This window comes from Sceloporus occidentalis, unplaced genomic scaffold (genome assembly GCF_023333645.1).
Source record: "Sceloporus occidentalis isolate IW3139 unplaced genomic scaffold, rSceOcc1.0.p SCAF_4, whole genome shotgun sequence".
Classification (NCBI taxonomy): Eukaryota; Metazoa; Chordata; class Lepidosauria; order Squamata; family Phrynosomatidae; genus Sceloporus; species Sceloporus occidentalis.
In genome coordinates, this window is record NW_028316984.1 from 43,138,181 (window position 1) to 43,150,519 (window position 12,339).

At 40.1% G+C, this 12,339-nt stretch overlaps 1 protein-coding gene across 2 annotated transcripts in view; it reads left to right on the forward strand.

The window, feature by feature from the left end:
- The window catches only part of FIGN (fidgetin, microtubule severing factor), a 165,829-nt gene that overhangs the window by 67,307 nt on the left and 86,183 nt on the right, over positions 1-12,339 (forward strand). The window lies entirely within an intron of this gene.

The window sequence follows — 12,339 nt, forward strand, 5'->3', positions numbered from 1 at the left end:
TAGGCCCCTTTGGAAGGCGAGAGTAGAAAATCTCTTAGGCAGTCTCTAGGTTGTCAAAGCTGAGGATGAATTTGGGCACTGGATAACTCAAAGCAGAACAAGGAAGCCACATTTGGTGACTTGACCTAGGATCCCAAAGCATCTCCTTTCTACTGCTCAGTTATAGATGAAACTAGTGTGTCATTATATTCATTCTGAAAAATAGTAATTTCCCATATTTGGAACGTAAGAGTGTCTGGGGTGGAAAGCTTTTGGTTAGTTTAAATGAATTAATATAAATGAATATTGTACATATATGTGTCTCTCTGTGTTGGGAAGGGTATATTGCCTCCCTTATAAGAGGCAGGTATGTAGCTGAGTAGAGTTCTGGAAATTTCTTCTTTCTGGGAGGCAGGACAGTGAGTTGAATTAGAGTTAGGATTAGGTGTTTAGAGGGTCAGATGTTTAGAGGTTAGAATCTCCATGGGAATTTTAGAGTAGCATGCTGAGTTTCTTCTGGGGGGTGGTTATTTATAACTTATTCCACCAATTCTATAAGGCTTCCTCCAGCATTACTATAAACACCTAAGTACCTGGACAGAATACTTAGAGTACTTTGTTTACCATAAAAATGTAGGTCTGTTATATAAAACCAAAAAGCCACTGAAAGGTAATAACCTTATTGGGAATAGGGCAGCTAAAATGGCGCTAGTGGGCAGGATTTAGAATTATGGATATTCTTCTTTAGGCTGGATGTTCAGTATTATAATATGAAGTCGAAGGCTTTCATGGCTGTCATCCATAGTTTTTTTTGTGGTTTTTTGGGCTATGTGACCATGTTCTAGAAGAGTTTCTTCCTGACGTTTTGCCAGTGTTGAAAACATTCTGGACCATGCCAACAACTACCATGTCAGGATGCACAGGGAAGCCGTTGAAATCCACAAACACCTGGACAATTTCAACAGGAAAGAGCAAACCCTTAAAGTAAACAAGGTTTGGCTACCAGTCCTGAAAAATAGCAAGATGAAGACTCAACAAATGCAAATGACAAATCTCCCAGTGTCGGGTTTCCCAGCAGACAGTAAGCACTAATCAAGCAGACACTAATCCTCTTTTGCAGACCCTCCTAGCCTGAGGCCTGCCATTAGCAACAGAACAATCCACATGCAAATCACTCCTGCCTTTCCAGGTCACAATATATATATACCCAACTCCTTTCCAGGCAAGCATTCTCTGAGGATGCCAGCCATACATGCTGGCAAAACGTCAGGAAGAAACTCTTCTAGAACATAGCCTGAAAAACCCACAAAAAACTATAGTATTATAATACTTGAACAACCCTTAGGGCATGCCTCTACAAATTAGCTGGAGTGGTTATTCCAATGTTTTAATAGTGAGTTATAATGTGGTAACCACTCTTCTAAGCATCCTTGTCATAGTACAGTTTGCTTTGACTATGTGTAAATATTAAATAAAAAATAGGACTGCTTTGCATAATCACACAACTCAAGTTAATGTTTTTTCATTCAATGGTTCTGTAACAGTTGTATGAATTTTCTCTGACAAAAATGTTGTTTCAGCTGATATTGGATCATATGAAATTTTTAATGTATGTGATTCATCTGTGATGTTTGTCAAATGCAAATTATTTGCTACAACAGTTGCTGAAATGTAAAACTACAAATTCCAGGATTCCATAGGATGGAGGTGCAGCACTTAAAGTAACTGCATTATTTGTACAAAGTAGATGCAACCTTCGACAATTGGTCCATCTACCTATTGTTGTCTATCCTGGTGGGTAATGACGCTCTCCGGGGCTGAACCTCAAGCCTTCTGTATGTGAGGCACATGCCACTGAGCTATGACCCTCCATGTTGCATTTCCAGATCAAAAAAGATGTAGCAAAATGCTATTATAAGTTCTGCCACTGATGAAAGTGGCTGTGTAAATAATGTGCAAATGCCTACGGGGAACATTTGCTCTTATTCTTCCCTTCCCTGCCTCCTTCTGCACATAGGTAGAGGCAGGTAGCAAATTTGAAGGCTGCAGAAGAAATGAGAACAAAATAAAATGTGCAAATCTGGTGGTGGTACTGTAGTATACAGTACTGTAATATAAATATTGTAATAATATATTATAATGTGTGTAGTTCTGAATATAAAAAAGATTGGTTAGCTTTGAATACTGTATTTAAAGTTTAACTATTATTGACCACACTCTATGCTTAAAAAGCAACTGAAATCGGGCTTTGTGCTCTCTTGATTCATGGCTTAGAAACAATAGTCTGCACCAATTCTGTGATAGTGACTGTAATGACATGCTAAAGGGTAGTGGTGGTTCTTCCCACCCCAGATTAATTGCACTCAGTGTGTGTGATATTGTGAATGCTAAAGTCCATCCTGACTAGAGTTATGTTAAATACTAAATGCCCTGTCTACACTGCAATTTTAATATGTTCTGACTAACACATTTTAGATCTGAGAGCTCCAGTTGAGGTCAGGGTGCTCGACATTCTGTTAAGTAAATGTTAAAGGATTTGGTACATGATGCCAGTGAATTCCGGAATTGTAGCAATTAAAGCATTATACAAGGGAATTTTAGTGAAATATAGAACCTGTTGCTTTCAGATATCAAAAGAGATTTTAATAACCTTTCCTTTGGAAGGGCTGTAGCAATTCAGTGAAAAGCATTTTCAGGGTGGGAGATGTGGGTGTCTGGGGGATAAAATGAAGTTTAAAATTTTGCTGAGACTTAGTGGTGTCTTGTCAAAAAAAGGTAAAATTGTCAAATTGTCAAAGGTGGTGTAGCGTGAAGAGGCTCAAAATAATAAATATGCTACTACTAAAGAAGTTGTTTTAATGTAATATATTAAGATATAATTTGATCACTTAGGAGTTCAGTAAAACAATATTCTTGTTCCTTATTGCATGCCTTCAAATCATTTCCAACATATAGCATCTGTAAGGTAACCATATGATGGGGTTTTCTTGACAAGATTTGATCAGATGGGCCCTTTACCTTCCTCTGAGGCCTAGAGAGTGTGATTTGCCCAAGGTCACCCAGTGGATTTCAGTGTTTGAGTAGGGATTCAAACAATGGTTTGTCTAACACTCAATTCTAGATTTGCTAGTCCAAGGAGAGAGTGTACACACATATTATAGGGTTGCCATAACCCGGCTGCAACCACGTTTTTCCCGGTTTTGGCGGCACCTGCACGGTCATGGCACGGGTGCAGTCAAAAACCGGGAAAAGCCCGGTTGCAGCGGGGTTGCTAGGCAACCCTCGGGGCCTGCTCACCTCCTTCCTGGTCCCCACTGGGGCCAGGAACGAGGCGAGGCCCTGGCGATCGCCGGCGGTCTCCTCGCCTCCTTCCTGGTCCCCGCTGGGGCCAGGAACGAGGCGAGGCCCTGGCGATCGCCGGCGGCCTGCTCGCCTCCTTCCTGGTCCCCGCGGGGGCCAGGAACGAGGCGAGGCCCCGATCCTGGCCTCCGATCGCGACGAGGCCCGGGGCCCAGGCGGGGAGGGAAAGCCTCCTTAAGTGGCTTTCCCTCGCCGCTTGGCCTCCGCTCCCCGCTGTGACCGCGAGGGAAAATTTTGTCCTACATTTTTCCCGGTTTGGAGGTCCGGCAGTATGGCAACCGTACACGTATAGCATATTGAATTGTTGCAACAAACCACTGGAAATCCTAGTAGAGACTGGTGCCGAGTGGGGCTAAGCAGAGTGGAGGACAGGACAAGTAGCTGCAAATGGAGCTACCAGCAGATAGAGACTGGTGGTCACAATAGGTGAAGTCAGTTGGGGCACTTTTGCACAAATTTAAAATCCATTTTTATAAGTTCCAGCAGAAACCTATTTCAAACAGAGGCAAGTCACTTGGCAGAAATCCTGAGTGCAAGGAAGTAGAGGGATCCCACAATGCACACAAGCACTCTTTTGAGGCCACATTGTTCTTCCTGGCTCATCAAAAAAGGCAAAATGAGGCAAGGAAGCCTGTAAGTTCACCAAGTTCTTGAATGAAACGGAGGAGCAGGAGCTGAACACCCCAGCACATCAAACCACTCCTTCAAAGTCACACAAGTTTAGACTCAAAACAGAAACCAGAAAATACCAGAAGCAGTACAGAATAAAGGAGTGAGGAGACAAAAACCAGAAATAGAAGGTGGAGGTGGAAATGAAATAGGAAAAACATCAGAATGGGGTGAGTGAGTGAAAATGTAAATAAAAAGTAAATCCACTCTGGAATACTAAAAGCAAGCTTGCTTGCTTCATTCTAGACACTAGATTGGATTTCTGAGTGTGCTGATGCCTGTTTTTTTCCTATACCATGAGGCCACTCTTCCTGTATATCTCTTATCTGTCTTTGCTCACAAGCACAGCAATAACTTGCAATCTCTCTCTCTCTCTCTCTCTCTCTGTGTGTGTGTGTGTGTGTGTGTGTGTGCGCGCGTGCTAAATGTACAGATGCTCATCCTCCCCACCCCCCACAGTAAGGCTTTGTCCTCTGCTGCTGTGTGAGTGAGCTCTGTCTCCATGTTCCAGGCTAGCCTTGAGAGACTGAACAATTCACCAGAGCTCTGTGCAGTTACAGTGCTCTGCATAGGCCTCAGGAGAAATGTGAGCAAAACCATTGACTTGCGACATTAAAAGTGACCATTCTATCATTAAGAACATTGCTTTGTTCTGACTGGTTCTGAGGAACCCGTGAGGGTGTAAAAGGAGGGGGAGACAGCACAATCTTCCAGGTTGCTGTGGTGTCCTTAAAATGTATGAGAGGGTTATTTTTAAAGAAACGAACCCTATATCTGGGTATGCATAGTGGGGATGCCTGGATGACATCATACTGCTAGCAGAAAACATTACAGATCTAGAACAACTACTAAGGAAGATTAAGGAAGAAAGTGCAAAGGTAGGCTTGCCTTGACATGAATGTCTAGTCGTAACTGACTAAGTGTTGGTGCTCATCTCCATTACTAAGTCGAAGAGCCAGCATTGTCCAAGGACTGCTCTAGTGGTCATGTAGCCAGCATGACTGCAGTGAATGCTATTACCTTCCTACAGAAGCAGTACAGTACCTATTTACTACTTGCATTTGCGTGCTTTCAAACTGCTAGGTTGGCAGAAGGTGGGACTGGTGACAGTAGCTCGCCCCATCATGTAGTACTCAGGCTTCAAACTGCCAACCTTCTGATCTTCCAATCATCAGAAATGGTGTCTTAACCACTAAGCCACCATATCCCTTACTGCTGAACATAAAGAAAAAAATAATGATGATGGAGGATCTACATAAATTCAACCTATACAATAAGGAAATTGAAATAGTAAAAGAGTTCCCATACCTTGGATCAAACATTGATCAGAATGAAAACTGCACTCAAGAAATCAGAAGAAGACTAGAAATGGGGAGGGTAGCTATGACGGCATTAGAAAAGATCCTAAAGAGTAAAGATATACAACTGAAAACAGCAGTTACAATCATACAAGCCGTTATATTCCCTGTTATGTATGGATGCGAGAACTGGACAGTGACAAAGGTGGATAGGAAGAAATTAAAAAAATTTTGAGATGTGGTGCTGGAGAAAAGTGCTGAGGATACCATGGACAGCCAAAAAGATGAATAGATGGGTCCTAGAACAGACCAAGCCTGAAATCTCCCTGGAAGCAAAGATGATTAAACTGAGCCTGTCGTACTTTGGTCACATGATGAGAAGGCACAACTCACTGGAAAATACAACAATGCTAGAAGAGGTGGAAGGAAGTAGAAAGAGAAGAAGACTGCATAGTAGATAGACAGACTCTATTAAGGAGGTCACACATATGAATCTAAGGACCTAAGCAGAGCAGTGGAGGATAGGGAGTCTTGGAGATATCTCATCCACAGGGTTGTTAACAACAAGCAGTGGGGATGAGAGGGTTGAGGGGCAAGCAAAGATAAGCCATGAGAAAGAGGAGAGCAGAGGACTGGCTGGTGTGCATAAGGCAAAGAAGAGAGAGGATGATTTGCTTTAAGTTGAAATGGCTGATGTCTGGGGACGTGATTGGGCATGACAGGCAAGACAAGTGGGGTAGGGTTCAAAGGAAGAGGATATTGTGTCTCCTCTGCCATCTTTCAAATAAGAAATCACCCCTCAAAATCCTTCTTGACATTCCCTTCCTTTGTTTCTAATTTTCTAGATAGTCTAAATTCCACTTCCCAGTCTGGGATTCTCAGGATTCTGAATTCATAACTAGCAACAAAGAGCTTGATTGTGGACTGTACAACTGAAGCTTATCTATTTGATGTTCTTTTTTGTTGCCTGTTTTATTGAACCATTTCCTGTATTGCTATGTATTTTATATGTATTATCCTATTATTTCTTAGATTGTACGCCATAGACAGGTTTATTCTTTTATATTTATTATTTTTATGTACAGCACTGTGCAAATCTACAGCGTTATATAAATAATAATAATAATAATAATAGCTGTTAAGTACTATAGAAAGCCATAGAGTGGTGGGATCAACCTGCCCATAATACTCCTTAAACTTTTTAAATAATAGCAAGTATTACTTTGATAATGGTGGTATTTGTATTTACAGTGACAAGAGCAGTTACAAGTAGATCGGGTGTTTTCATAATAAAATGCACTTGCATACCAAGCAACAGGCCTTACAGTTTCTTGACCATTGCTAGTGCACTTGATGGTTGAAAAATTAGGATTGAGCTCTGGTTCCAATGCAAAGTTATCCACTTGGAGTTTCATATATCCAAATTCAAAACACTGGATCTTTCACAGTATTACACATACAGAGTCTCTGCTACTTTTTTTAAAAAGCACATTTGATATAAGAGTTAAGCTGTGTTCTGAGCATTTGCATGTACAATAGCTTGCTAAAGAACAGAGGCATCTCCCTTTTTTAGCATCCAAATAAAAAACAGTTATTGATACCAAACATGATGAAGGGAAGGGATGTGTTGGAGATTATATCCTCCAGTTTATCAGAAACAGAAATATTAAAGAAATGCAAACTAACTTTAGGTTTTTTGGGGTGGTAGTGTTGTTGTTTTGTCATTCTCTTTGGCAGCCAGATGAAAATGTAGGAACTGCAGGCGGCCCTCCTATATGCCATTGGTGATGAGAAGAAGCAAAAGTGGCTGAAGCAGGTGCAGACATGTATAAAAAAGGTTTAGAAAGAGGAAGGGGGAAACTCCCCCAAGGAAGCTGGAAAAATAGCATTAGCATCTATTATTTTCAGTTTACTTGAAATCTCAAAATGTTCCCAGTGTTTTTAGCGAGTGAACAAAATTACATTTCTGGTGCTCTCATTCACCATTGATAATACTGGACTGTGTTTATGGGGGTATTGCAGTGAATTAGGGTGTCACATTAATGGAGAATTGCTGTATTTCAAAAAGACTGGGTGTCCCTCCTTTTTTTGTCACCTTTTCCTTTTTACATGACTACTGCTTTTAACTTTCACTTACTGCATGTTAGTTAAAGATGGTTCATCCCATAAATCTTATCAATTTAACATACACCCTAAAGAATAAAAATCCCCACATGGTTGGAAATCCCATTTTCCAATCTCTCAAGCAAAATTTCATGTACAGCCTGTTTTTTAAAAGGACACTGTCAGTTCGAAAATGTTTGCACTTACTATGGCAATGAGAAATTACTCTACCTTAACATTTTATGTATAGGCAGTTTCACTGTTTTGCTGATCATCAGCAACATTTTCTCTGCCTTACGTGTGTAGGAACCTGAGAAGCTGAAATATCACAGATGAGCTCTACAAGGCCAAATGGATGAGGCACACCATGAACCTTGTTCTATTTTTTTTTAAAAGCTTCACTAGGTTGAAATACTCTGGTAGCTGGAGCAGAGCTACCACCTTCACTGTAGTATTCTATTAATATGAATGAGACTGTTTTTCTAAGATTAGATTTTTTAAAAACTAATGGAGATTGGTAAATGTGGCAGGAGTATATGAAGGATCTTTTTTTAACCTGTTGTACACCGCTTTGTGGATGTATTTTAACCTGTTGTACGTCGCTTTGATTGCCTGGCAAAAAGCGGGATAGAAATAAAAAAATTATTTAATTTTATTATTATTATTTTTTAAAAAAGCAGAAATCATGCAGTACAGTGGGCATTGTGGTACAATCTGTCACTTTGGAGATTATTTTAGCTTTTGATAAATTTTTGAAAAGGATGGAAAGTGTAGCCTTTCATATATTGTTGGACTGCAGTTCCCATAGGGTTAATGGCGGTTTAAATTCAACAAAGTCTGGAGACCATACATACCTTGTCCCATCCCCATATGATCCTCCATCTATGAGATGTGGTACAACATGGGAGAAATATTCCCCCCCCCCAAAAAAAAACACACACACACGTAAAAACTATTTCTGCTGCCATATAAACATGTGAAGCACTTATTGTGTAACTGTGCATATGAAGTTGAGCTGTCACTCACTACTGATTAAAATAATAAAATATAAGCTAAAATCTACTGTTCTTTCTGAAAAGTACCAAGCATTCTGGCCTTAAAATACCATGTTCTCCAGTATTATTGGATGAATTGTACATGTGGAGCAACATGCTGACCTTTAGTCCTTCCTTCATTCTTCATCACCATTAAATCAGGTCCTTCCAAATGAGCCTCTTATGAACTTTTTTTTTTTTTTTTTAAATCTTATAAACAATGCAGTGAGGGCACAGCTTGCTAGAACTTCCTTTTCTAGGTAGTGCTGCCATTACTGAACCAAGATCTGGCAGCTCAAAGGCCCGATTTTGGGACTCTTGTGGACCAGATCCCATTCCAAAAGATTTTCATGGAGTAACAATTGGCCAAGACAGACAGGTGGAGAAACGCCGCCCCTGCTTGCTGCACAGTGTTACCGCAGAAACCAAACGCTCCTTTTTTGCGCCACCATAAGGGCTGCAACGCAACCCTATGACAGCACTTCCTGTAGATGTGTAATAGACACACACCCCATGTGGGCAGTGGTGCACAATTATGGTGTGCCCGCACAAAATAGGGCTTGGGGCCATGCAGTTGGTGCACAGTCCCAAGCCCTACTATTGCCGCCAGTGCGTTGCTCTCACTGGGCCTTAGTCCTGGTTTTTAAAGTTTAGGCTTGGCAGTTTCTACTGCCATCTCTACTTTTATCTTCTTGACATCCAGCTTGCAGTCAGGAAAATTTAAAATAGTTTTTATACCAAATGACACTGTGTGTTCATCGTAAGTACTACCCTGACTAGTAGTAGCTCTGCAGGATCTTGGAGGTCATCATGATCTTTCACATCATCTGCTACCTGCTCCCCTTAACAGAAGATACCAGACTTTTAATCTGGGATTTTTTGCTTTCAAGGCATGTGGCTCACCACTGAGTTATGACCCCTCTCCTTAAATTCCCTCCAATTATTTGTGCCAAAGCATTTTCATGGTCGCTCTTATATTGTACATTGAGAACCATTTGTTCCCACAGTCTTTTTTTACCAGTGCCCGTTCTATCCTAGTAGATCATGCACTGGGCTACACAGTAGTTTTGGGATGCTGTCATCATTATAGATTCCTACACTGTAACTTTCTGTATATGAAAATGAGACAGGGTGTCTTCCATACATGTAGTGGGGCTCACATTTGTTTTATTGTCATTCTGCGAATGTCTGGTTCTGACTGCTGATATGCATCAGAAAAATCACATACAGAAATTATATACTTTCCAATATGACATGGCCTTTATTTAGATAGAATAGCGAGGCTGGCATCTTTCTCTGCCCCCCATTCCACCACAAGATATCAACATTAATAATGGGACTGGATAGTGAGAATTCATGGGGACTTAGTCTGCTAGAATACGTATGTAAACTGATGGAAAAAGCATGAAAATTATATATAGATAGATAGATAGATAGATAGATAGATAGATAGATAGATAGTTCTGTACTATTGGCTGTGTTTTCTTCCCTGTTTGCTGGAAATATGAGTAAGCCCATGTCAATGTGAACTGATGTGCATCCACAGGTCATTTACACTGATGGCATACAATAGTTCCTGAGATTTTTAGAAAGCAGTGATCACTGTCTTTCTTAGTTACCACATGCTGGTGCAGCGTGGTGTGTAAAATTACATGCCATGCCATGCCAGCTGGGAAGATAATGCATCTCTCTATTGTACAAATATATATTGCTGCTGACCTTTTCTATTATGACTTTTCCAGTATCTTTGATAAGCCAATTACAGCATTTTTAGGAAAGATTGTAAACTCTGCTATTGTATTATACTGAGCTAATATATTCAACCCTTGGGAAGTTGTCCCTCCTCAGTAGCTCTTAATAGGTACTCTAGTACAGCTGGCATGACACATCCTCTTGATTTAAAGACCAGCAGCTACTGCTGAGACCCTCTAGAAATACCAGTTGCCAAATTGCAGGACTAGGAATCGTAATTATATAGATTACAAGTAGAGACCTGCAAGAGCTGTGGACATTATGTTTTGTTTGTGATATTTATCCCTGTTTTTGAATACACTTCATCTGTATACTCAGTCTGTCTGTAAATACCTGTCCAGTCGTTCCCCCTCCCCCCTTCTCTATGCCATTTTCTCGTCAATAGCTCACATTCCCACCAGCCCTTTATGGTCTCTATCTGTTCGCTTACAGTTTAGAGCGGTGGTTCTCAAACTGTGAGGTGGGAAAGAGAGTTGCTCAAGGGGGACAAGAGATTTGGAGGCCCTGATCTCTCTTCCTCTTTTTTCTTCTCTTCCTCCTCTTCCTCTTTTTTCTTCTGCCTGTCAAGGAGGATACATTGAGCCCCTGCAAAGGGAGGAGGAGAGCTATTTCATTATTATTATTATTATTATTATTATTATTTCTTATAACAACAACATCATCTTATAAGATGTTAAAATATGAATATACATGAATGTGTAAATGAAAATATGCACACTAAACAAAATATTTTTGTTTGGGGACCACTGGTAGAGTATTAGTTTATTTAAAGCAGGGCTGGCAAAATGTGCCCTCCAAGGAAGGCATCCAAGTCCACTGGTCATTTCACACTACACAATTAAAGTACTATTTTCCACTTTTAACTGCCATGGCTGAATCCTATTGAATCTGGTGTTTGTAATTTGATGAGGCACACAAGCTCTCTGCAAATTCTAAATATTCCTCCCTAAACTGTAAATCCCAAGATTCATCAGGATGTTGCCAGGGCAGTTAAAAGGGAATGTAGTGCTGTAGCTGTGTAAGGTAGAAGCTCCACTCTTGTGTGTTTGTGTAGTGTTTGTCTATCTACTTTCCTAAGGGAAAGGCTCCCAGAAGTAACTTGCAAATCAACCCAACCTTTAAGCTCACAAGTGAAAAAGGGTATGACATAAATAAAAGGAAAATGATGGAATAGAAAGGAAAAACAATGTTTATATAGTTCTTATAATGTTTTTAATGTTCATATGAGTCTTATAATGATGAACTGTAGTGAAAACAGGCTGTTGCTTTTTAACCTCCAGTAAAGACTGGGCCTGATTGTAACTTGGCTGTGAGGAAATATGAATATAGCTATATTGTCAGCAAACATTCACAAAATAATGAGTGCTTTGCCTGAGTAAATTTCTTTGATTGATAGGGTTCTAATGAGCATCACTTTTGTCATCTTGGCATTAGACAGGTTAGGGAGAGCTTTACAGATTGAGTCTGATTTACTTTAGGTACCTCTCTTGTGCGTATGTGTATATGGCAAGGAGAGAGTATCAATGTTAAGGAAACTGGTAGACCTCTCTTGCTGGTTCATTTACGCACACACACACACAAATCAGTGGTGTTCTTGTTCAAACCTATCTGTGGTCTGAGATTACACAATAAGTCTCTTTTCCAGGACTACTAGCTAAGACTGGGGAACACCATCTGGCATCTATCTATGCTATCAATAAAAAGATGTCACTTATGCAGTTGTTTTAATTCAGTCTGTTTTTATAACCACTTCTGTTCTGAATGAATTTGAATCTCTTGAATGTTTAAATTAAAATTTTGGATTTTATCTGGTGGTTCTTTTCTGCTGTAGTGATGGGTTTTGTTTCAGCTTTAGTGGCATTTTGAATTCTGTTATTTCTGTTGGCTCAACTTTGTTTTCGGTAAGTTTCCTGGAACAGTTCTGGCTTGTAACTGTAGTAAAGAAAGAATGCACTGTATGAGTGATTAATGCCTTTATTACAAATTCCTAACATATACCCACTGAAATAATAACAATAGGCAGATGTAAAGCTTGTGAATTGGCCAGAAAATTGATATTGCAAAAAGGGAAGAGGAAGTAGGACTACCTCTCTCTAGCTTCTTTTAATGGCACAATTTGCATCTATTTCCAAGATAAGGATCAT